Below are 26798 nucleotides of genomic sequence, written 5' to 3'. Positions count from 1 at the left end.
GCTCTATTCCTGATGCTGTGTCCCGCACCAAACCCCTTTAGGTGTTCGCATCCAGCTGCTATCCATGAGAAGGGGATGTGCAGGCCAGGCTTACTGTGCGCAGGAGGTGAAGCGATCTTGAATAGGTTTCTGCAGCTTCTGCTTGTGCACACTGAGTCTTACTGAAATCCTGCTGCAGCACCTGGAAACCCTTCCCCTGATGATGACTGGACTGCGCCGTGCTGAGCAGAGCCGCCCAGCTCCACAGGTGTCTGTCTCCCACCTATACCTGCCCACTCATTAAAATATCAAATGATCTGGTAACAACAATTGTGTGGCTCTTTGCTTCTCCTGAACATCTGCGGAGCATTTCTGGCACAGCATGGGAAGAGCATTATCTTGGTTTACAGCTTATCTTGTTCTAACAACATCAGAAATACCAGCCATCAGTATGCTCCCTCTTGAGAGCAAACCAATCACAGGTGTGTCAGCTGGCTACGATTATATTCACAGGCTTGTACTCGTCTTGTGTCAGCTCATCATAACTGCAAAATCTGTGTATTTTTAAAATTATTTATTGCCATAAGGATGAGCCAGATGACCTAATCAGTCTGGGTTTTATGATTCATATGAAGTATAGTAACTGATGTTAGTCAGAAAAGAAACATCTGAGGCTTTGAACAAATTTCCATTAAAATGTTTTTCATATTATGACATTTATTTCATGAAACATTAACTTCATTTTCTGCAGACTATTTTAATATTTAGAGTTAAAGGTTTTTCTCTCATTTTCGCATTACTAGATAACTATAATAATGCAGAATATATCATAAAGTTTACAGAGGGATGTAAGTCTGAAACAATGTTACAGCTCAAAAATAGAAATGAAACAAAATCCAAAGAGCAAACTGTCAATGAAAATTGGTAGAAATTGGATATATATGTAAATTACAAAAACTAATCTACTGAGATTCGTAGGGCAAATAACTCCAGCTACTATTACTTGGCACCAAATAGAAACATTTCATTGACAGTGCTGCTGCTGGAGAAATGAACTGATGAACATAAATTGAACATAAATGGCTGCAGGCAAACTGGAGTACCAAACAGAAGGAACAGAAAGAAAATAAGGGTGGGTGTTTGTATACGTGCGTATGTGAAAGTGTGTCTGTGCACATGGAGCTTTATATACATGCAAGGATCTGCAAGTCCCAGGAGAGGTTTGGATGTAACACCCTCACTAGGGATGGAGTTGCATACAGGCTACAGGTGGTGAAGCCCATCCAGAGCAGTGTCCTGATGCTGGTCAGGATGGGACATGGTGTGCTGTTGGAGATTAAAGGCTCTGAAAGATGAAATCAGGCTCTGAATTGCATGCACTGCTAATTGATTGATTCATTATATTGGGTAGCTAAATAAGTTCTTATGCAAAGTCTTAGGCCAACATCTGGTATTGTTTTTATTGCTTTAAATGTGAAATTTCCCAATTAATTCTAACAGTGGTGGGGAAAGCTGAGGTTTGTACCTTATCCCCCACTCCCCTCCCATTCTTTGCTCAGAGTTCTAGCTGTAGCTGCTTCTTTGAATGAGAGCCTTTCCCTGAGGATACCCAGTAGTAAACATTAACAATTTCATTTGTATATACATATGCACACATTAACAGCCCTCTTCCTCCCACATGCATAGATGACATAAATCGTTCCGTGCAGTTTCCTAGAAACCATACTACAGATGTGGTATTTAAGAGTGAATATGGCTAACGTTTATTAGACTTGAACTGTATTGTGGGTAATTGTCCAGTAATAACCTTTGGTAAATTATATGAAGACTTTACTTTACTTAACAGGGAACGCAGGCTCCCCAAACTCTAATATTATCATCATTCAAGATAATGAGCAACACAAACCATTCTATTACCAATCTAAAAGCAATAAATGTCAAAGTAAAGAACTATGCAATATTCCGGACTGGAAGAACAAAGGACAAAAGTAATGATAATGCCTTTTTATATTTGCAGTCTATTATATCATGCATAACAAATGACCCTGTAATTGTAGACTGTGTTATTTTAACAGGTTGTAAAGAGAAAATGGTGGGGGTGGGAAGGGAGTGTTTTGAATGGTGCCGTAACAAATGTAGAGCTGGTAAATTGAAAACCCTGGTGTTTTTTTTTTTTTATAATATATTTTTGTTTGTTTGTATTGTTGCTTTTTGAATTTCATTCTGGTGAGGATACTGCTTTATTCTGAGGCTGTTTTGTTTCTCACTGTGATCACTCCCAGCTCTGCAATATGACACCACGATCCTTGTCTGACAAGCTGATGGTTTTAATAACGACTTCATGATAGCCTAAATTTTGCCCCGAGACAAGCATAAGGAAGGACGAAAATACATTTTAAAACGTAGGTTATTGATTTTAAGGATATTCTTAATTTGGGCATTTGTAGAACATCCAGAGGTCACACAGCATTTGGACATTCATTACAGACTGGAGGGTTAGAAGTGAGCAATGGGTACTCTGTGTACTGCTGTGCACAGTGTGCTGGAGCTATAGATTTTCAGGTATATGTGGACTTGTACCGCAACTCTGCTTTGAGCTATCTCAGTCCAATTTATTTATTTACTTTTAAAATAAAAATAGAAGCTATTTGACCAGCATTTAGGGTCATTTTTGAATGTTTGGGGGTCAAGAAAAGTGCCTGAAACTCAGGCAGCCTCAGTTAGCCCTTCACAAAGGAGTGTAATTCTCACTTTCTCGCACTTCATCTCCAAGAACCAAGGAATGGAAACTTTTTGCAGAACAAACATTCCCTTAGTTTGCATGCACATCACATCAGCATGCTGAGGGCTGCAAAGCAAGGCCTTTATTAAAATAAATATTTAAATGGTAATATTCTCTGCGTGCTTGAAAAACTTTATTCATGCAGTTTGATACTAAGGATGCAATTAGCAGAAGTGGCGACGTTACTTTATATTTGCATGGTCAGATTCTGCTCCCAGGTAGACCTGAAGTAAATCCAGCCATCCCGCATTTTCTCTTGATCTGTGCTCATGGGCAGGACAGCAGAACTTACCTGTAGGGGGAAAAAGGAGAGTTCTTTGTCTGGAAAGGGACCCTTTGCTGACATGATGTTGCTTACAGTTTGTGTAATTCTTTATACCTTCCCTGAAGTGGTTATTTTACATCCTGCCTTGTACAACCAAAAAGATTCCATCAGATTTAAGGCTGTGTAGGGTCAAGCCCTGTGGGACTTCATTAGGTGAAATTCTGTTTTGACTTGCACTGGTGCTTTTTTATCAGCTGACATACAGACCACAAACAACAAATATGTTAAACTAATACAACCTTGCTTGTATTATCTTTACTGAGCTGGTTTAATAAGTTGTCTTCAGCGTGTGTTTGCTGTTCATAGGTCATGTTGCTTTGCCATCTCAAAAATTAATTCATGGAAGTACTTGTCAAATAGGAAACAAGCCCTCAGAACAAAGCTGTAAAATTTAAGTTTTTGCTCCTACCACTGCCTAACAGAAGTCATAGGAAAAAAAAAATAGCAAGCAGTTATTTTACATATCTCTTTCCTTCTCAGAGAAAACAAATGATTAAACTTCTCAATATTTGCATTTTCCCCATCAGTATACATCCCAACCTGTCACCCGCATGGCAGGGGGTGGCAGTGCCTGTCGCTCTGCTTTTGGAAAAGATCAGAACCTGAGCTTCCTGAACGGCACAACTAGGCTGCATTTCCCATAGCAGACCTGAAAAAGATGTTCCCCCTGAGAGCGAGTCTGGAACTTACCTGAAAATAGCTGTATAAATAATGAACACAGCTTGCTTTGTGTTTTATTTTTGTTCCTTCTTCCACATATCTAAATGTGTGTTATGCATGTATCTATATGCTCATCTGTTTCTGTTTGTCTGTAATTTTACGAGGCAGCATCTGTGAGTAGTACTTTTGTATAATAACATGGATATAAGTGAAATCAACAGTTGGGCTTAAGGACTGTGTTCAGTAGGCAGAGGAGTCTTGGATGACTGTAGTTGCTATGGATTGACTACTATGTAGCTGAGATGCACAGAGATTTAGCAAAAAGTTTGTCAATTGTCAAGATTACTGTCCTCTTTTCTTGGGTTATTACAGAAAAGAAATCGAGCTCATTTTGGTCTGAAAAAAATATTCACATATACAACAGAATTGCCTTTCAGCTCAGTACCGATTCCCCATCCCAAATGGCATTTGGTTGTTCATCAAACTGTCAGGCTCAGAAGCTGGTTCGTGAAGAACATATGTGGATACATCCTCAGACAAGAGCATAAATGCTCATGCTGCCACTGAGCTGCAAGCAAGTGAAGTGACTATGTTCAAGGCAGTCAGGGTGAAGTAATGACGGAAAACGTTTGGAATAGCTTATGTGTGTTGGATTTTAGCCTCTGATGATATATTGTTGAAAGTGAAAGTGGGGAAGCTGTGTGAATGTTTCAAGCATCAGGCCTAAGGCAGGAGTGCGAGGCTTCAAACGGTACATCTGAGGCACTGGAAGATTTGGAAAGAAATGGAAATACCCAGAGTCTTCTCCTGTTGGAGGAGAAAAAACAACAACAACAACAACAACAAACACAACACAAGAGTAGGCTATTGCTAATCCATCTTTCAGCCTATTTGACACGGCACAAATGAGATTAGCACATCACTAGTAAGACTATAACGTAAGGCTTTGCACAAAGTAATTTACAAATATGATTTACCCTTCTTGGAATACCTCTGCAAGGCTTAGGGGTTAGAGATTGCTTCCAAGTCACCAAACAAATTAATAGTAACATTATTGTAGCCTGGGAGAATTTTCCTATTTTCAGTCCTGTTCTGCATAGCAATGCTCACTCATTAAATCTCAGCCATTTTGTCCCAGACTTCAGTATGAGCAGGGAAGCAGTCATATCTGAACTGGAATATCCGTTCCACCAGTTGTGCTTGCAAATGTCTGATAAATCAGTGTTTCACCTCTCCAGCCTCCCACTGTACTCAGGAAATAGTGGAAAATCACTCTCAGTAGTTCCCCATGTTGATCATAAGCTGGTCCCAATAGTTATGCCTCTGACTAGCTGTCCTGAAATTAATGTAAGTTTATTCATGCAGACATGAGAGGCACTATTGGAATTTGTTTTTACGGAGGCAAATTGGTTGCTCCTAGTGCTTATCTTGTCGCAGCATGGTACACAACCCATCACCACAGAAAGTAACTACTCTTCTTAAACCTGTTTTCTGCAGTTTACTTTACCCACTTTTGAAAATCAATATGTAAGCATCTCTTACACGCATTTGTTTAACAGAATACAGGTTTGCCAAACTGAAGAAAAGTGGCACAACTTTAACTTGTACTTTTTGCCTAAAACAGGGTTAATTCTTCTAAACAATAAGATAGCTTCTATATATGAATATGCTATAGTTAAGTCCTTTTATGCCAAGCAAACTTCCTAAGCTAACATTTTTCCTACCTTTACTCCTGCAAAGCTTAAAAACCTTCAGTAGTCAGCAGATATATACTAATTTTCTGCATGTAGTGCATAATTGTGATGAATAGTGCCTGAAGATGACAAATTCTGCCTAATTGCCTGTATCTGTTACTAAACGTTTCTAGTTATCTTCTTGCATTAGTAATAAGAAAGTGTTGGTGAAAAAAAACTTGTTTTTCTTTCATCAGCAGCAATACTAAGCAATAGAATATTCTTATTTTTCAGTTTCCTATATTTTCACTGTTATAGGGGAACATGCTTGGAGCTTTTTTTTGGTGAATTTTTCCTGAAATAAAATATTGTCATAGGAAAATAAAGAAAGTTCAGAAAAATTCTGATAAAAGTCATATAAGCAGACAGTACTGTACATTTTAGTACATTGGAGAAAGGTTGAATAAAGAGGCAACGCCAACAGGAGCACGTTCCTGTTTCTACCTGTAGCAGGTCCTAGCGAGTGTCAGGGAATATCAAGGAAGACAGTTCGAGTGATCTGTCTATAAAGTGTAATCTTTCTTTTGGCTTAGGCTGTTTCTACAGTAAGTAAAAAACCTGCAAGCCTAGAGGTACAGCTAATCAGGAAACTGAATCGTCTTCAGGGAGATGGCTGCATTTTGAAAAGTTGTTCTGATCTAGAATTCCTCTTCACCCATTTAATCTCCAAGAAATAACCTGTAAACAAAAATTCAGGATTGAAGACAGTTGAACTATTTTAATATGACAATGTTTTGCAAATTGTATCAAAGCAATATACTTGTGCATTATTTTGTGCCGTTGACACCTGTAAGTAGCCATCATAACACATGAAAGGTCAATATTTCATCCTGTATTGAAATAAGCATGCTGCTGTGCAGTGCTTACTTTACAGATAAGGCTGATTTTTGATCAAAGAGCCTACTTGATCAGTTTTCCAAATATGTCTCCCACACATAGGCCCGACACCAGGAGGTGAAAACCTTTTGGACTTAATTAGTTTTAGTGATTAGTATTCTGCCTGTTCTTACCTACGGAACAACTTTAAACTGTGTGCTACTGTTGTGTGACAGTGACCACCACTGGTTAACTGTGCTTTCTAATCTTTCTGTTATGGAAAAGGTAAAATACTACACATTCTGTCCAAATACATGGTTATTAATTAATTAGTAATGCATTAATTAAGAGATTTTGTAGTCAGTGCTAGTAAATTGCTAACAAGGACTGTTGGAAAGAAGTGAAAGAGAAAGAAGTGTCAGAAGCACATCCCATGCCTGTTGTATGCACCATAAAGCGCTGCTTCCTTGCACTGACTCCCAGGCGAGGTTTGCATCGTTGCTCTCACATGGACTTCCCCACCTCCAAGCTTCACCCTGGGTTTGCCTCCAGGCAAATTCTGGCAAAGTCTGAAGATCTGGAGTAATTAAACAAAGGCTTCCTAAGGTCAGGTCATCCAGGTGATCCTAAATCCAGAGCAAATGCTGTCCTATATATTGGGTGTATTAGAAGGATTTTTCTCTCTGGGAGGGATACTGCTGTAGTACTTAACCTGCATGAACCCCCGTTTTATTACCAGTCAAGTTGGCCAGGGGAAATTTTTGATGAAAAAATTTTCGGTGGTTGAGAAATTAGATTAATCTAAACCAGCCTAGACGCAGGCTGGCTAGTACACAAATAAGACTTCTAACATCTGTGAATGCTGCGTGTGCTGCAGTGCGGTCAGTGCTGCTCTGTGGGTGATCCTAGCTAGAAGGCTTTAAGAAAGCTCACACAAACCATCTAAAGAGCTGTTCTTCCTCTTATCCTCGTGCAACTGGCCATGCATTTTACACATTAATGGAGGAGTCCTGGTGTTGCTGATACATCGTGAGGGTGAAGGACTCACGTTGGCAAGGAATGGCACAGAATGCAATACAGTGCAGGGTCTTGTGGGACTTCCATGCTTTCAAATAATCCCGTCACATATACTTCAGAAGGAAGTGCTAATTAAAAGTAAAAAAGTGTGTGTGGTATTTGCAAAGCTGTTATCCGAAGTTGTATTGCTGCAGCTGTTATACACAGCAATTAGTCATAGTTCAATGAGAAAATAAGATACCTGAGGCCTGCACTTCTAAAAGTACAACCGCCTCCCCCACGCTTCTCCTCCTCCAAAAAGCAGGCACTGAGTACCTGCAATGCAGTAGCAGAAAAAGTATTTATCATTTCAGCAGGTGCATGAGGACTTCGCTGTTGTAGTTTTGCTTTGATTCAAATTCATCATTGAACTGCTTTTCAAGCTTTTAAAAGTGGCAGTGACAGTAGAGCTTTTGGTGTGGAGTGGAGGGAAGGTGGGATGAGATGTTATATATAGATGCTCTTTGCATGGCTCACATTAATATGTCTCTTCATATGACATACTGCCATAGGTTCCTACCCTACTGGGATTTTTGTCAGTAAAACTGAAGGAAGAGCATGAAAGGTGCATCTTGTGAATGTAATGTAACAATAGACGATCCTGCTGAGATAAGGAGCTAATTCACTGAATATTTTTGAGTTTTACCCCCCCCCCAAAAAGCAAAAAACCACAACCAAAACATTTGCTTTTATAATGACATTACCTAGCTTAAGAGGCCCATGACTTTTGTATGTCTTTTATTAAACACTACCTAACAATTATAATTACTTTGGCTTTACTCTGTAGTGACGGTTGTGTGTTTGTTTGTTTTTGTTTTGCTTTTATTCCCAGTATTTAGAGAGTTTAAATATCTTAAAAATGTGAAGTGTTAATTATCATAAGTACGATATCAAATTTTATTGTTCAACCAAACCAAGATTTCCCCTGTAGTATTTCATACTTGCTCTCTGCAGTGCAGAGCTGTGATCAGGCTCTGGATTAATAAAAGACTCTTGGCCTTGAGCAGCCTGCAGGAATTCCTTCTGTTTCAATGTTACTAAAAATTACAAGAAATCTATTTTAAAAGTAGCATTATTAGTGGAAAAAAAATTGCTAATATTAGGAAAAATAAAATGAATGATATTTTTCAATATTGTTTTTGTGTTGTTACCTGTTTTAAAACTTGAACTATAACTTATAGTGCTGCAATGAATTTTTAGGGGCACTCAAGATCAGCACTCTCCACTGATCTTTCCACAGAAGACGCAGTAGTAGAAAGGGGGAGAAAAACAGCAATGGCACAGCAGTTCCTTAACAGCTGTTTCACAGTTTTGAAGTATAGAAGGAAAATGCACTTTGAGAAATGGTTTGAAACCCTGTGCTTGAAAATGACCTACCTTAGCAATGCTGATTTTTTTTTAAACGTTAACTTTTTATTTACTGTGTACTTACTGTGGGCTTGGCAACATTTCTTGGTCCTTATTCTTGCCTGTTGGCTTCCCTCTTTCTTCGTGTTCTTCTCTTTCCTTTATGAAATATTTTGCTGTATAAGTAAATGACACAGACAGTTCTTTCACAAACAGGGACCCAGGCCATAGGGAAAACAAGTGACCTTTCCAGAAAGACCCTGAATTTTCCATATCCCAGCACACTTTGCTGCTAGACAGTGTTCCATTTCCACATGCATAAAATGCATTGTAGAACTCCTACATAGATAGGAAAGTACCTATGTAATACTGTTTTTATTAATGTAGGGTTTAGGATTAAATATACCAGATTTTTTATTTTTATTTTTTAAAGCTATTATTAGAGGCTTATGGGATGCTGTTCATGAACACTATTTCAAAGCACTATATGCATAATTAGAGCTGGGTGAATTATTCATCCCAAAGAATACTTACTGTGAATTTATGCTCCTCATTTCCTACAAGAGTTCTAGCTGTTGTTAGGCTTACTGAATAGAGCAGGATGCTGGTTTCCAAGGCCTCTCTGTGTCTGGGTTACAGGGTTCATCTATGAAATTTGTACTCTGAATCTTTTGTTTTCCCTCCAAGATGATGGGGAACATCGTTCCCTTAGGCGCAACACCGAGGTTCCTCCTGCCTACTTGCTCTAACTGGCCAGCTGGAGCAGAGGAGAGGTTTCTGAAGGTGTGATCTTTCCCCACAGGCAAATATCTTCCACCAGAATAGTTCACAGGTGATCAGTTTGTCACTCATACACTTCAGCAGTTCACTGGTGCTGTTTTGATCTCGGCTAACTTTGGTTTTATGAGTATTACTTACTGTAATCGTAGCCTACTCTTGAGGGAAGCATTTTGTTGTTGTTGTTACTGGCTTCCAGTGTTTGCAAACTGACCTGACCTTATCTAGAGGTATTAATGTGCCTTTCTGTGGATGATTTGATTCATGCATGTACGTGGGTAGTGAGCTATGGCATGTTTCCTGCTGCACAGGCATTTAATTGTGTCTCTCTTCCAACAGCCAGGCTGTGGGACCACCGCTACCGGCTGCCCTGGGATCTGTCAGTGCTGCGCAGGGAAGGCGTTCTTCTCTACTTCTTGTTTTCTTGTTTTGCTCTGCAATGTTTGTTTCTCACACCGTGGGGTTACCTGTTTAAATAATTTGGCTTTGGCTTCACTCTTTTTTTTTTTGGAAAGGCGGGTGTTTTACATGAGAAAGAATTGTTGACTTTGGTTCTGCTGTCACTGCAGGGAAGCGAGCTCTCACACTTGAATCATGCCTCTCGAGCTCTGTTACATGGAAATTCCTTTTCCTGGAAGAAATAAAAAGTTCCTGGCTTTCACGTTTGCAGAGATAAGTTTACAGTGCAAAGCGAGTATGATCTAAAAAGTCTAAATACAAAAAATATGGCAAAGAAAATAGAAATAAATTTATTTCAAGAGAATGATTATATAGTGGCTGTGGTCTGTATTTGTGAGACTTTTGAATATGCTTTTTCTTTCCCCTATCTTCACAAAACATCACCAAGGAGGTCTGAACCATGTGTGGGTCTCAAGACACCAAGCTTGGGTGTTAATACAATGAGGATTATTCTCTTAAAAAAAAAGTTTATACATTCCTTTTTTTTTTTTTTTTTTTTAATACATTCGCTTGCAAAATTCATGAAAGTTTGGGGACTGGTACATCTTTACTAATGACCTGTTTCTTTTACCCAGACTCTGAAATGCCAAGGAGAAACAATTAAATGAAATCATTGGACTTGTTTATGTTTAAATTCTTCTTAATATTCAAACAGATCAATTTGCTACATGTAGTAATTATTTTATATGAACTTTAAAGGTCTGGATGTGGGTTTTGTTTGGCTGTTTTTTCCCCCTCAGCATTGCTCAGTCTACTAAAGATCTTGAATGGAATGTAAGCAGATCCTTAATATAAAAACTTAAAGCAAACAAAAACAAACAAAAAAAAGAGGACAGCTATAGTCGTGGTACTTTGAGTAAGACTAATAAATTGAACACAGATTGCCATCAAAGAAGGGAAAATTACTCTATGCTTAAACTTCGTATTCTCTAGGGAGTGGAAGCTACTTCATAGCATCAAAAAAAGCTATTTCTCACCCATATGATGCACAATATTCAGATTGTCCCAGAAAATTTATGTATCTTTTAAAATTTATTTAGCTTCTTCATAATAAAGGTTTTATAACCTCTCTCTTGTAAGTAACAGCATCTCTGGAGATGTTGGCAGATGAACGTGGAGTATATATTCTCCCACAGACAAGGCAAATTTTGTACATGAGAATTTCAGCTATGTCTATGAGCCACTGTGGTTACAGTAATACTACTATGGCATTCTCTAGCCAAATCTGTACTTATGGGTACCATTTCTCGTAAGAACTGCAGTTCAATCGGGGAAAGAATGGGAAGGAATGACAGGAATTCCGGGGGCCAGGATGTGGAATAAAATCAACTTCACAGAAATCAAGTGACTTTTGAAAACCTGAAAGAATAGAAAAAGGCTTTCTATTGCTTTCAGTGGAAGACTGTGTGATAAGTTATAAAAGGGTATTCAGACAGCTAGCTGAAAAAGACCGTAGGTTCTATTCATCCTGTTCATCACCAAAAGATAAAGCTGCAGCAGCAGGAAATCCACTTTTCTTTCTTGTTTTATCCTAGCGGAGATGACACCTGAGCTGCAATACTGGAGACATGAATTTTATTTCTGTCTTCTTCCCCTGGTCTACCGCAGAGAGATCTTATGTGACCTGTTTCTCTACTTCTTCTGTCTTGTTAACTAATATCCAGGAAAATGTCATCTCCTATGGTATTTAATATAATATCATCTTACAAAGAGATTCTGATCTCAGTTGACGCCTGTACACATTGCTCTAATATAAACGATACAGAAAGTAAGGATAATCCCCAAATCATGAAGTCATCTGTCCTCTGACTCGCAATGATTCTGTGGAGCCCAGATCCCCTCACAGGTTTGATAAAACTGTGGGGACTGACACACAGGGAGTAATCTGTGGGCAGGAGGGAAGGAAAATGACAGAATGAAAGCAGGACTGAATGGCTTCATGTCACTGCAGGTATTTCAAATGAGGTAGCATGTTTCAGCAAATAAGTCTCTCTGACCATATTACTGTTAAAACTCCTGTAATAGGTACAGAAGAAAAAAATGTCTCTACTTATGTCTTTTTTCTTCTTTCTTAAATTAAAGCAATGTCTCAATGTCTCTACCTACACACTGTAAAATTAACAAAATCACTTATGTGTCAGAATGCAAGCAAAATCAGCTGTATTCCTAACTCTTTTTCTCTTCTTCAGATAGTCTTCCTCGCCCCCCTCCAGTCATCCTCTCTCCTTTCTCTGCCTTAAGACCAGTCCTCTCAAGTGCTAAAGACCCTGTGTTGCCTCTGAAATTATAGATTTTCCTTAGTTTGGTCTTTCTGTTTTCCTTGTTAAACTATTTCAAATAACTATTTTATTTGAAATGAGGAATAAGAAACAGGGAGGATGTGGCCTAGTTTGCTTCTCATATAAGAAGATATTTTCAGTAATTCCTAACAGGTTTTCCTGAAATGTCCTTTCTAGTATTTCTCTCTTCCCTAAAATCTCTTTATATTTTATATTTGTGGAGAATTTGAAGTTGGCCTGAGATGTAGATTTGTCACTTCACTCCATAAAGTGATATGAACTCAGTGTGCGGAAATATATATGCTCAGAACACAGAAATGGAGTATGTGTGGGAGGGTTAAATGAGTGTTTCAGATAAGCTTTTACTGTCTCTAGGAAGACAAAAAATATTTGATATTGATATTGTGAAGCAGATGACTTAAAACTCAGATTTTTTTTCCTGTTGTACTTCACAGTATATGGAAGCTATAAATGAGAGCAGACGTATTTTGTCTTGGAGGTAGTACTCTATTTAAAATAGCAGATAAGGTTAATCGCAGTGCATATGACAAGACAGGTTGTCTGATGGTTGTAATGCCCCCTTATCATCTTGCAACTTTATTGAAATAGTGCTAATAATTTATTTATTTATTACTCAGACTGGAAGTTTGAAGCAAAGTCTGTAAAAACATGTTTACCGTTTTAACCAAGGTGCAGTGACTGAGTTAAAGCCAGGCCCCCACTTTAGAGTATACTCTTATCCGCAGGAAGATTGTACTGTACCAGGGACAGAAGTTTCATTTATTTTTTCACAGGGATTTTACTTTTTTTTAGGATCAAAATCTTAAAATATGGAAATTATCTATAAAATGCAAAACTATCTATGTGGAACTGTGGTACCATTTGCAAATGTTATGCTCCTCTTATTCCCAAATGACTTTTTATATCCTCCAAAATCTTAAAATCTTAAGAAAGGTATCTTAAACTGCCTTATCTGAATCTAAGCCACAACTTACAAAAGGAGAGATCTAAACCCCTTACAGTATTTTGTTTTATCTTTCACAGTAACAAGTACAATAACATTTAAGTGACAGTGACATTTCCAAGTTTGACTGATGACCTACACCTCTTCTCTTTTCCTTTTTTTTTTTTAAATAGTTCCTTTATTAAAAATCCAGAATGTCATCATTCTCTTTTTCACTTTTCTCCTTCCCTTTTGCCTTTATCTGCTACAAAGCTCATTCTTCCTCCAGTCCCTGTGCTTTCTTCTTCAGCCCTCTCTTTCCTTCTGCACCCACAGCCTTTTATTTTTTTGTGGTGGCCATCTCCTGCCTTGCCTCTTGACAAGTTTTTGGGCGATGAGGGTGCCATCCTTCCTCAGCACAGCGCCTAGCTTTACCTGCGTGTTGCTGCCACATATAGGGAGTCTCGCTGCTAAAAAGCAATTTTTCTGCCTCATGAGCAGCAAGTGGCTTTATCCCACCCTACAAAAAAACGGGTTATACAACTGAAAGCAGCCAGCCGGGTATGGGGACCTGAAAAAGTTGCTGGTCCCCTTGTGGGGACCAGTCTTGCTAGCAAAACAGTATAAATTCGGCAGGCCTGCAGACACTTGTATACTTCCTTTGCAAAGATATTTTTGTAGCTGCTGTTAAATTATAGGGAACTATTTTTTCCAAAATGAGAATGTTTGGACTGTGCTCTTAAATATAGGTCTCTGTTCTGAAGAAATAAGATGTAGTTTTTTTTATACCTAGAGTTGGAACAGAGATGAGAATAATAACTTTCAAGGTAGCATTTCTCACAAAGTGTTCCTCATTTCTTTTTTTCCTTGATGCATATGACAGGAGAAAATCCTAATGACACCATAGAACTTGGATGTAAGAAAAGCTAAATTTCAGAAGACAGCAAATATTTTATCAGAAATATTTGCTGTCTTCTGAAAATGTAGAATTCATATTTCTTTTGATTGTTTGTCTTTAAAAGAACATCAGTGAAAGGAATATGCCTATTTGCTAACTTGACTTAGAGTATAATGTGAATAATTATCTTAGCTTTGCCTTAGGAGATGTGCTTTAAAATGCAAGCAGAATGGGCGTGATGTAAGGATTTTGATCCTGTCCTAAAGCTTCTGCATGGTTCAGTTTCAAGCAGAGAAAGGCTGTTTCCTGCAGGCCTGATGCTCTCATCAGGAATGAGATCTGCTGACAAACCAAGCATCTTTCTGGAGAGTGACAAGCTCTGTTTAATGCCAGCAGCATTTTATTTTTAATACAAGTCCTGAAATTTACTGTATTGTTGAAGGAAGACACAAATGTTGGACTTCTGCCATTTGGAGGATTTGCTCTTAATCCACAGTCTCTGCCAAACTCTTACTGGAACAGGGCACTGAGTAGGAGTGGGTATGATAGCTGTCAAGGCTTAGTTTGCCACCAACACTGTTTTACAATGTGCGGTTAATGAGTGCAGTTGTTTGATAAAGAGATTTCTGAGCTAGCACACAGCCAGAGAAATTCACATTAAACTGAACTGCAACATAAGAACTGATTAATTCAGAAATCTCATGGACAGTATTCCTTGCATATGTCATCTTGATTGGGATTGGTTTTCCTGTAGAGCAAGAGCAGGTGTTTTTTCAGCGACGGTGTTATTTTCCAGGGAAGTGTCTGAGGTAAATGAAACTAGAAGTGATCAAACTCTTACGAAGAGGACTCTTATGCATCCTTCCAGAAATGAAAGAGAGTACGGTTATTCTGGGGACATTTCATCACATTATTTACAACTGGCAATTAATAATTAAATTTTTCAGAAGGACACACACAAAAGAAGGTGCACCAGTGTCCCTTGCTATATGCCAAGTACAAAGAGCTCAGTTCTATGAGTGATAAACCAATGGTGTGTTTGAAATGTAAACATGCAAGACAAAAAATGCTGACTTTGGTCTGAGATAGATAGGATGAATTAAATAGAAAAAGTTCAGCTCCATCTTACATAAAGTTTGCACTGTCTGCAACACCCTCTATTGCCTTGCAAGGTTTGTTTGTTGCTTTACTTTATTTCTGTAAAGGCCTCAATGTTATTATAAGATATACTAGTAATTGCCTTCACTGCATTTTTGAAAGGTTGTTGCAAACTTTTGTATTTTCAATTCAGTTCATACTTGTGTGTTTACCTGGTGGTTTACTGATTTTTGTTTCCGTTTGAGAGAGCCCTCCTTTTCTCCTCCAGATTATGGTTACTGTTTCCACATTTCTTCTCATGCGCCAGTGCAGGGGAGGAAAGGCAGTGACTTTGCAGCCCAGCAAGCTGCCAGCCAGGCAGGGAGATATCTGTCAGCTCAGCCCAGGCCTGTGAAGAAGGGCTAGGTAGGGTGGTAGCATTCAGCATGGAAAGCAGTAATTGCTGATTTCCAAATTTCAGACTGGAAGAAATGCTTGCGTCTGTGTAAACAATATATATGCATGTATGCAGGCATACATAGATATGTATGTATGCGTATATCCACCTATACAAATATATATACAGGGAAAACTAAAAAGACACCTGAGCAGGGCTTAAAGACCAAGTTCAGGCAATCTCTCCCCAGCTGGATCTGTAGCCCTGTCAGAGCAGTAGCCGCAGCACAAGCCCCTGCAGCACTGCTGCTCTGTCGGAGCATGGATGATCGCTCCTCAGACGTCGTTAGCTGGGATGCGTTTCTCACCCTGACGTTAACCAGGTCTCACCACTGGAGGCCTTGTCAGAGATGTCTAGCACTTAATGCTACTGCCTGCACTTGGGCTGTTTGTACATAGCTTAGCATACTTATTTTTGTATCTGGAGGAAACTGTGGCTGGGGGGAGAAGGCTTTTAAATGAAAACGAATGTCTGTCTGGGGTAGGTCACTGGGGTCCACCCTGTGCCTCGCGGACTGCACCAGGGCATGGTGACGTGGGCTGGCAGCCTGATCCAGTCCCTGCTTTGGGGCTGGGGAAATCCCCCACAGAAAGCACCCAGGGTTTGTCCTTGAGCTGGAAGGGGATGTCCCTGGCTTGTAGTCCCTAAAGCAGCAGCCCAGCCTTCAGCTTTGCAGGGCTGTGCTGTCCCAGCCCTAGGTGAGGCCTGATGGGAGGCCTGCCCCATGCAGAGCTATGAGCAGCAGTTTACAGTGATGGCTTTGCCTGTACGGTTGGCTTGTTACTAAGATCTCAGAGAATGAAACCCCAAAATAAATGTGTCTTAGTCTATTCTCAGATCCAGAACATAACACACCTTTTATAATGCTCTGGTGCTCGAAGCACCCAGCCAGCTCATCTGAATTCAGCTTGTGCTATGCCCATCAGTGGTCTGGCAGAAACATAGCTTTGTATTAGCTCTGCTCAGACTGAGGAGAATAATCTATTTCTGTTAGCACAGAAGAGCATGCAAACTATTGGGTGGTGATAGCCTTTGGTGTCGGACTTTTTCTGCAGTCCAGGCAGAGTTATACTTTATAAAATCAGCCCACTGGATATTATGGAATGTAAATGCACAAAAAGTGGAATGGTAACGAAGTTATAGTGACCAAATAATTCAGAATGTGAAACCTATGTTTCCATAGAAGCTTTGCCTTGCTGCCAGAATACCATATCTTGGCTACTGAGTTAGAAAAAGTGAATGGAAGATCACTAGGAACAGATAATAGTTGAGTAAATGTCATGCTTACCTTGACTTTGTATTTCCATTTAGGACCAGTATTAATATTCAAGGAAGATAACCATATCACTTAGGGTATTAATAAGCAATTAAAGTATAAAAAGGCTGAAAATGTTCATTGTTTTTAGTTTTACTCTGCACTAAGGACATGTTTTAGCAGTGGACTTGGTACTGTTAGGTGATGGTTGGACTTGATGATCTAGAAGATCTTTTCCAACCTTAGATGATTCTGTAATTCTAATAGCATAACAGCCTTTTTGTAATTCTGGTTCTTGTAGCTTTAACTGTGACTTTCTTGTACCCATAACGTATCAGTATTTTGCCTAGCTTTTGCCTCAATAGACAAGAAAACACAGGGGAAAGGGAGAGGATGCTCCCCTAAGAGTAGGGCTCTGGATCCTTCAGAAAATGACTCTGAAAGGATGGGAAGGCTCTAGAGCCCCTATTTTAAAACAAACAGCATTTTAAGCTTTCCTTCTGTGATATCTTTATTTCCATGAACCCTGAATTTAAGACAATAAGAAAAAAAAAAAAGAAAAAAGAACATTTAAAGAAATAGGGGAGGAAACATATACAAACAGCCACCGTGAATACAAGAGATGATGTTTACAGCAGTTGTGCATTTCACTGGGGTCTGGGAGGTTGTGAAGATAGCTAGGAATGTATTTATTCTATTCTGATATGGTTGAATAAAAGAAATAAAAATAGTTGTTCTGGGCCTACTTTCAGTCATAAACTAGTCATTTACATCAAACTCTATCCCACTGCATTAAAACAAAGCAGAAGAAAAACAAACAAACAAAAAACATAACATGCTGAATTTGATGATTCACAGAAGGAGAACAGAAGCAAGCCACTTCACAAAAAGCATAATCTGGGTCTCTACTGTAGATAGTATAGAGTTGTCTGGGCATGGTCCTAGGATACTAACTAGTTGATCCTGTCTGAGCAGAGGGCTCAACCAGCCTTGGCATGACCTCCAGACTGGATGACCTCCCTTCCAGCCTCCACCATGCTATGACTCTAATTATATCATCTTTCTTTTTTTTTTTTTTTCTTCCCCTCATTCAATTGATTAACACAATGATTCATTTTCTAGTGTGACAGATCACTCATTTTTTTTAGGAGATACCATGCAGCTACTGTTCCAATTGTCCCCAGTGAGGACAATTTCTCGTGGGGGAAAGGGGGAAGAAATGTGCTTCCATACAAAGGCAGACTAGCAAAAGAAAATCTCACAGGAGGAGCTGGGCGAAGTGATCTGATAAAGCACAACAATCCTTTCTTTTCTATTTCATTTTTCTGGGTGTATTCAAAACAAAATCAAACTTTTCATATGCATCCATTTGCAACATATATGGTTCACTTTTTTATCTATACCTAAAGAAGTATGTACTTATACGTAGACAGTTGGGTACATGCATACCTCAGATCTGTCCCTGTCCATCCAAAGCAGTTTAATGTTATCTAAAAAGAAGACACAACTTCTTAAACATCTGCCACAGTTGTACTTTCATATCACATGGCATTTGCCATATCACTTAAATGATGAATTTATTCTTAATGTTTAGTTTCAGACTGTTTATCAATTGAATTGCCTTTGGACTAATGAAATAATGATTACCTTCAGCAGTGCACCCCACATGAGGTTTAATGGTTCTCCTTTAACTAGTTACTTCTAGGTTTTTGCTTGAGAGTGTGGAAAAGTAGTATTTCAAATGCAGCTAATTTGACATTTCTAGAAGAGCAGCCTTTTGTGGGATGTTATAATTACATGGCAGAGCAGCATCTGTAAAGAGCTATTTGGCTAAGGAGAGCTTTTAAACTCCAAACAGGGAAAAAAAATACCAAATGACTACTCGAGTATAACAAGAACAAGAGAAATAGTCTTAACAAGCCCTGTGGGATATAGACCATTAGCTGAAATCCCCATGTCTGTGTACATATGTGCCACACAACTTCAACATCATTGATGTTGGGGGGTGGGAGGTGAAATAGGATATAAATATTGCCTAGTTCTTCTGCTCTTGATTTTTTGCCAGGGTTACACTTTCCTCTTGTAAAGTGTTACTTCTTAAGAATGATAAAAGAGGTGGCAGCTGTGGAGGTGTACAAGGGACACTTGTATACATTATGCATAACAACATATGTTTATGCATGTTTCTTTGTGGGCTTGTGCTCGCTCCTTCTATCAATCTTCATTTGCATAATCGTGATATGGAGGGGTGTCTGGTGTCTGTTGCTTGATTCACTGGTCACTACATTATCCTCCTCAGACTCTTTAAATTGCTGTGTCTGGTCTGTTTTCCATTTTAGAAAAGCATCTCTTTTTTTTTTTACTAGAAGGTACATATTTAAGATGGCAGAAAGGTTCAGTATGTTTGGAGGAAGGAATATAGGGCTGTTGGTGATGCACATCTGTCTGAATTTTCTCCCTTTTCCAAATATTTTATTCATGCAGGTAGGGACAGGGATGAAAAGAGCACTGGAATGAATGATTTTTTTGAATGTAATTTGAGTTCTTTGTTTTTTATTTATTTATAGTCATCAACTTGAAAAATGAAATCTGATAAAATGTATCTAACTATTTTCAAATTACAGGAGCGGGTAAAGAGATACAGAAAGATGAAATCCTGCAACAACTAGAAGGTTTTTTTTTATCATTGCTAAAAGGAGGTGTTTTGGAGAAAATTAGTTGAAACCTTCTTAAATATAAGTAACTAGATTAATCTGAATGCACATCTGTAACTTTAGATATTGACGATATTAAAATATGTGTATTGCACACAGACAAACTAATTCTACCTCTATGAGTTCTCAGTATTTTCTTTTTCAGTTTGGAACTGGAAGAGAAACACAGGCTTTCAGTTTTGTAGTGCTTAAAATCAGTCTAAAACCATTAAAGAAAAAAGGCTCTTCTCATTAAGTCACATTAATGTTTTCTCAAATAAAACAACTCTTACTTCAGCATTCAGTTAACATTCCTGAATATTAAAAGGAATATATTAAAATGAATATCAGAAAGACCTTCTGTTCCAGCACCCTGTTTCTAGTAGGAGTCAAGAACAGATGCTAGGGGAAGAAGAAAAGAATATGGTGATCAGTCAGTGATCTTTCCCTTGTATGCTTGCCCAGCCTTTGGCAGTATGCACCTGAGAACCCTTGATGACTTTTTCCAATATATTTGTCCCACTGCGTATTGAACCTACAGTTCAGATAGTATGTGAACTATCTTGTGTTCTAGAGTTGAACTCTGCGTTGCATACACAGTTGCGTAGCAACTCTTTGGTTTATTTTCAAGCTGCTACTTGCTCCCTTGATTGGGTGCACAGCTAGCTGTCACTCTAAACCAACCCATGGTTAAATGACCTCTTAATTCCCAAAGTCTTCCAAAAAATCTTTAAGTTCCTTGCAAGTGCAGTAGAAGTTAATGTCAAAATTACGTATTCATTTTTAAAACTATGCCTCTGAGGTATTGTCACATGTAGCAGAACTCAGACCCAGAATCATACATGTAAATACATGTATTCAAATACATATGTTTATATTTTTGTACATTTGCTTCAAAACCCAAAATTTCACATCTTTTACTCATATTATTCTCTAAGTTTTCTACAACTCTGCATCCTATTTTACTTCCTATTACACTATTGCAGTGTTTTTGCTCCTTTCGTCTGGGGCTCTGTTTCTGATCTCTCAAAATATTCAGAATAGAAAGAAGGGAAAGGGAGCTGAGAGTGAGCTGGTGAGATGAAGGAGGAGTCTACAGAAAATTAATTTCCTTTTCATTTTATCTTTTATGCTCTATGAAAAAAATGTCAGTGTTGTGCAGTAAAGCAGTGTTTGGGTCACAGTTTGCTTTTCATTTTGTGGATTTCTGCAGTAAGAGAATTCTTACTGCCAATATTCCTCATGCAGGATGACTGCTCTAAAATTTGACTATGAAAGCATCGTTGGCATTAAAATGTATCTTTATGGGATTTTTTTTTAAATGCATATTGCTGTTTGAAAAAATTGATCTGAGGCTGCCCCTTGGAAACTGAAATTCAGTTTTTTGATTTCATTTTTTAGCTGTTTTTTTGTTGTGTGTGTGTTTTTCCCCCTCTTCCCCCTCCCATTAGCAAATATAGGCCCGGCCCCTCAAGATAAAAGCAAAAGGTTAAATGACCTCCATTGGATATTCCAAATGTTATTTCCTGCTTATCTTTTAGATTATTTTTTTTGTGTGTGGTTAGAAAAAGTGATAAGTCGTAGGCACAAAGAATTAAATTTATGAGGAAAAGCCATATAGAAGATTCATATACAGAAAGCCTTACACAGCATTATAACATGCACTTCTGTGGAGCTATGATCAATAACAACCTATTTTCAAAGAATCTGGCTGTCCTTTGAAGTTATCATCAGATCTTTTTCCTCAATAGAATACCAAAAGGATAAAACAAAATGAGGAAATAGCCTCCCAGGTGCTGTTTTGATATCCCACTTGTGGGCATCTCCTTGGTAATACCATCCAAATTAGATAGGAACAACACAAATCTATATGAACTTGATAAATGCTGCAATTATGGATTGATTTCTTCAGCAGGCCTTTTACACATCGTTAATGGCTGTGGTCGACAGAGGCTTACCTCACAATTTCTGGTCAACTGTAATTCATGTTCTGGCATTTCTTTAGAGTTGATTGACTCTTACCTGTAAGTATGGCTTACGTACTTCTTTTACACCCCAGGTTTAATGTGTCTCTACGTGATCCAGTTACACAATGCAGGCAAGCTCACAGCAATAAATTTCACCTTTACAGCAGTGCAACTTTATGTGCCCCGTATGCACGTCCATAATTTGCTGGAAGTCTTGAAGTCTCACAGCGAGGCAGCACCGATTCTTTGAAAATAATGAATTCTGTCTTCTGAACTTGCTTAATGTAGTTAAGATATAGGATATAGGAGCAGAAATCTGAGGAAAGGGATTATTGCATTACTGCCTAGACTCACTTCACTGACTTCAGCATCCTAAAAATGTTCTGCATCTGCCCTAAGATAATATGTTTTTTTTTTTTTTTTTTCTCCTTCTCTATACAAGGGAAAGTGGTCAATGAAGGCACTTATTCTCCTTCAGCAGTGGAGGGATCCTAAATGAACAGCTTTCACCGGACTAACCCCTCTTCCGCCATCTTGGATAAATTTCTTGTAGAAAAATATCACTGGGAAGGAACTGGGAGACAACTGGATGGGGGGGGAAGTAGGAGAAAGGAGGAGCAAACATTTATGGTAAAATGTCTGTTCACCTATTCTCTTCATACATTAATATGATGAAGAGGAGCTTCCTCAGTGTCATTTTGTAAACATCTTGTGTCCCTTGAACTGGCTGGCTTGCTTTCAGCCTCAGTCAAATGAAAGATTTGCTTTTCTGTGTGTGCAGAACTGGAAGTCTTTTCTTTCTTTCTCCCTGGCAGAACCTGAAGCGTTGAACACCTCTCCACTACCACTGATGTACTTCTGCTAAAAATGATGCTTGAGAAGTCGTCGAAAACATACATCAGAACAGAGGAGTTCACCACTCACAAGGGACCCACACAAGGATAATACCGATGATAACCTGCATCCTCTTTATATGTGAAAATGTCACCTTACAAAGGCAGGTGAGTAAATGAGCCCTGTAAATTCCTGACTCCTAGTTTGTGCAGAGCTGACATTTTGAGAGCACAGGGCATGGAGATTTTCAGGGCTTAAGAGTTCTCATCAGATTCTTGTTATTTTAAAGAACCTCGTAAAATGAGATTGATATTTTTGTCTTTTAATATAGAGTTAAACAACAAGAAGCTCAGTGTAATTGTGCCGTTTAAGATGAGTTGCTTCCTGGAAAAAAAATGCAGTTATACAAAGTGAGACACTATAAGTATCTTTAACATGAATTATAAAATATAAATATAAATATGTACAGAAACATTTAGGTGCTTAGCTTCTGGGATACTAGGGAATAAAGCAACAAGTGAAACATGAGCAGCTCCAGAATTCATGGATCATGTTCTTTCAGTTGATAGGATCCTTATGAAGAAAATAATAATAAAGAAGTATGGAAGTACAGTATTCAGCTGGCAGTAGCATACTGCTGTAATTTCCATTACAGAAATTAATCAAAAGGCCATGTGAGAATTACAAAGAGTAGGAAAAATATACACAAAACAACAACAACAAAAAATGAAAAACACCATACAGGATTGAGAAATTAGATGAAAATATATTGCACTTTGTATCACTAGTTATTGAAGGTTTGTGTCCATAAACTCATTACCTTGCTTTGCAGCAAAAACTGCACAAAGCACAACATTTGTTGAGTTTGAGTTTGTATCTGTTTGGTGAAGATTTCACCTATTTTGACAGGAGGATAGAAATTGTGTTTTCTTTTATTTGGGGATTTCAGTTTATTTTCTATTATGGAGTTTGATGCTGTTATTTTGATACTGTGAAGTGAGTGCAGGAGAGCCCATAGTTCAAACACCTATGGTTTAAATGATCAAGAAAAACATAAAGGAAATCTTAGTAAACCCCTTTTTTTATTTACAAAACAGGGGTTTGCCAAATTGATTTGATGTTGCAGTGTAATATTTGGAAACTCCTAGTCATGTAATGATCCAAGACTGGGACTTCTTTGAGATGCATTCTTCAAAAATACATGTTTTTCATTCCATTTCTAGCATGTCTGTCCTATACAGTTGGGGTCAGAGTCAGGTATCGATTTTATTTGTATTGGGAGTACATTTATACCTGGTGTGTCTTTCATCTTTGTAGACAACACAAAGGTTGTAACATTCCCTCTCTTCAACTAAAGGTGAGAATATAACCTCATCAGATATGGCAGGATACCATAATATAGAGAAGAAAAATGAGATCATGGAATATATGGGTAATACATAATAGAGAACTATAATTGCTGTATACATATATGAATTCCTTTATTTAGTGCACTCCTTACATGTGTACGTATATGTGTATATATATATATATGTATTTTAGCAGCTCTAGAAGTGGCTTTCTGTGAGATTGGTATTTAGTGTGTAATTAACAAAAGACTGAAGTACAGCTCTGTCAAAAGCATCCCCTAGTTTTGATGTGTCTACAATGAAAGGGTGTTTGGTAAAATACTTATTGATTTCCTTGGAGCAAATGTGCAATTGTCTGAAATGATAATTCTTTACAAGGAAGCTACTGGGAAACTGCTTGATTCTGTATCTGAGGTGTAGGTTCGATACCATCCATCTTACGACAGGGCTTGGAGCAGCCAAGGCTTGAAGTTGTAATGCATTGACCCTTCATTCTCTCAGCGATTGCTGCAAACAAATTGCAGGAGCTCTGATAGGTTTAGCTTGTTGCAGGTTAAAGATCAATGTTCAATGAACATATAAGGCAGGCAGGCTAGCTTCTCTCTTATTCCCATTAATTTTGAAAAAGGGTTGTCTGCAGGTGAATTGTTTGGCTTATGTGAGAATCCATAACAAGCTGGAGCAGAAGTCCAGGTGTAGTTAAGAGACATTTCAGTAATACAAAGAAGATCTATCATGGAGACAACTTTTTCTCCAGTCTACATCAGTGTGGGATCAAAAGAGCTTTGCATAAGCGTAATTTGCAAATCACTTTCTAGTGGGCTTAATGTGAGAGAGAAGATTGAAAAGGGGTATTTTTGAGGAAATTAGCCTCTTAAGAATGACAGAGGGAAGAGAAGACTGTTTAGACAAACAGGGAGGGGTGAATTACTTTTGTAGTTTGTTTTTTTTAAGGTACTCTCAACCCATCTGAATTTGTTTAATTCAGTTCTATCAGCAAGCATTCATAACGCAACGCTATCTGCTGCTTTTCCCACTGCCCATATTCTCCACAGATCCATTGGGGTGCAAGGGTCTCAGACTTGCAGAACTGCTGTGTTCTGCAACACTTTTCTTCTGGCGTTGTCCAGTCATCCTGCTACACAGCTAGAAGTTGCACCTTTCATCTACAAGAAGCCTGAAAAATCATAGCTGTAAGCGAAGAGAAAAACTTTCACTCATCTCTGACTTGTATGAATTGAAATGAATTCTGTCTCCTGTCTGCAGCTGTGATTCACCTTTCCATTCTCCTAGGTTTACTTCCCCCCTCCACCTCTTACGCAGTAGCTATCTTACTCATTTTCAGCCCTCTGGAAAGTTAAAGGCTTCATCTTCTATTTTCTTCTAAAACAATAGCTCCAGTTCCTCCGTGTATCCCCTTTTTGTATCCAATGTAAGTTTTCTTGCATTACTTTCTCAGAAGCCTTATTACATATATCTCGATCTGTTTTTGTTTTTAGCTTTTTTTTTTTTTTAAACTGATCCAGCTCTATTGAAGCAAACCAGGTATTTCCTGTTAACCACTCTAAAAATGTAATTTACTTATTTTCAGTAATTACCAATAAGTAGGAAATTAAGTTCCATTATTCTGCAGGTGTTTTTGGTGGTGGTGGGCTAGTGGTTTTTTTTGTTTGTTTTTGGTTTATTTTATTTTTTACCAGATTTAATTTAAACAGAATTTGGTTCTCTAAGGGTAAAATAATAGCCCTGCATTTTGAGTGATTTACCTTGCAAGAGTCTCTCTTATTTCTAGTTATCTGCTTTAGTATATCTTATATGTAACTGCAAAGTTAGATGCAAAAGTTTGATTTGCTTTGGTTTTCTACAGCTGCCTTTAATGACAGGTAGGAAAAAAAGGTATCAGCCTTATTGTGAAAAGAGAAGAGCTACATTTTCTAACTATCATAGTGATAAAAGTTTGGTGATATACCATACAGTTATCCAAAATATTATTACCAGGAGAGACTGAGAGAGAAAGGTACAAACCAAGAGAGATGCTGGGTGAAACAAACCGGTCGGTTCACAGGTACTATCCTAAGTTGGTGAAACAAGTTTTTATCTACAATCATCTTAATTGTCTGAGAAATACAGAGCAGTAATGCTATTTCAGCTGCCTTGCAGTCCGCTGAATTGTCTCCAGCTTGCAGATTTACATTGAACAGAATTTGGTGCTATAAGAATGTTTCATAGCCCTATAGCACTGGTGTTTTCAGGTTACAATGTTTTTCTTCTTTCTATCTACCTTCTGTAATACCTGTTATGGTTATTTGTGAAGTTAGTTTTGGGGGGGGGGGGGGGGGGAGAGGGATTGCACACATCTCAGTGCACTCAGGGTCGCTTATCTGTCTGCCCCAACACCCCACAAATTCATCTCTTAACACCTTCAGTTTATCTTAAGTCCACTGATATTTCAAGACATAGCTCAGTAATTACCTGCAATCCATCAAAAAAAGTTTTCATATGTGTTGAAAAAATGCTAACACTAGTTGAAAGCACTGGGAAAACTGCTTTCATGGAAGCAATCTGTTATGTAAATTTCTTTGTAAAAATCCAGCAAGGATCAATATTGGAAAATAACTTTTTTTGTCTTTTTAAACTTTATTTTTTTTACTCCATCCCAACACCCTTCTTTCTCAAGTCTCAATCTCTTCCCTTTTCCAAGGTATGTTTTCCTGGCACTGACACTGTCTCTCTAAGAGGGTTGGGTAGCTTGCTTTATGGTGTCCGAAGTAACATGGAGAAGGAGATGAAGTATTGCGCTAGCTGGGTGTGCTGTAACGTGGTGATTTACACCTTCCTCTTCAAAGTGTTTCTCATATGCCAAGATCAGAGAGAGACTAGTTGAATTGCTGACATCTAGTGAATTAATAGCTGCAGGATAGCAGATGGCTGTTCAAGCCACTTCATGTTTGTGCTTCAGAGAGTTGTAAATGCACATGCCTGTGCTCATCATCTGTTGTAGGGTGGCCTTACTACAGAGCAATAGTAACATGTAGCCTGATAAGTAATAGTAAATAGTAACACGTACCCTGATAAGGGCCAATTTTACCCTTGACTTACTTTTTGATGCTTT

The 26798-nt window shown here is 38.3% G+C and overlaps 1 protein-coding gene across 8 annotated transcripts in view; it reads left to right on the top strand.

Moving 5' to 3' along the window:
- Positions 1 to 26798, top strand: part of LOC310885740 (uncharacterized protein) — a 257063-nt gene that overhangs the window by 131688 nt on the left and 98577 nt on the right. For all 8 annotated transcript variants that reach the window (XR_014574950.1, XR_014574951.1, XR_014574952.1 and 5 more), the window contains one exon: positions 22319 to 22504. The gene's annotated coding sequence lies outside the window, so the exon portion shown is untranslated. The remainder of the gene's footprint in view (positions 1 to 22318; positions 22505 to 26798) is intronic.

The sequence above is a fragment of the Anser anser genome (assembly GCF_964211835.1).
Source record: "Anser anser genome assembly, chromosome: 1".
Taxonomy (NCBI): domain Eukaryota; kingdom Metazoa; phylum Chordata; class Aves; order Anseriformes; family Anatidae; genus Anser; species Anser anser.
Note: the sequence above shows the minus strand (reverse complement) of the source record. Positions and strands in the feature narration are given on the sequence as shown.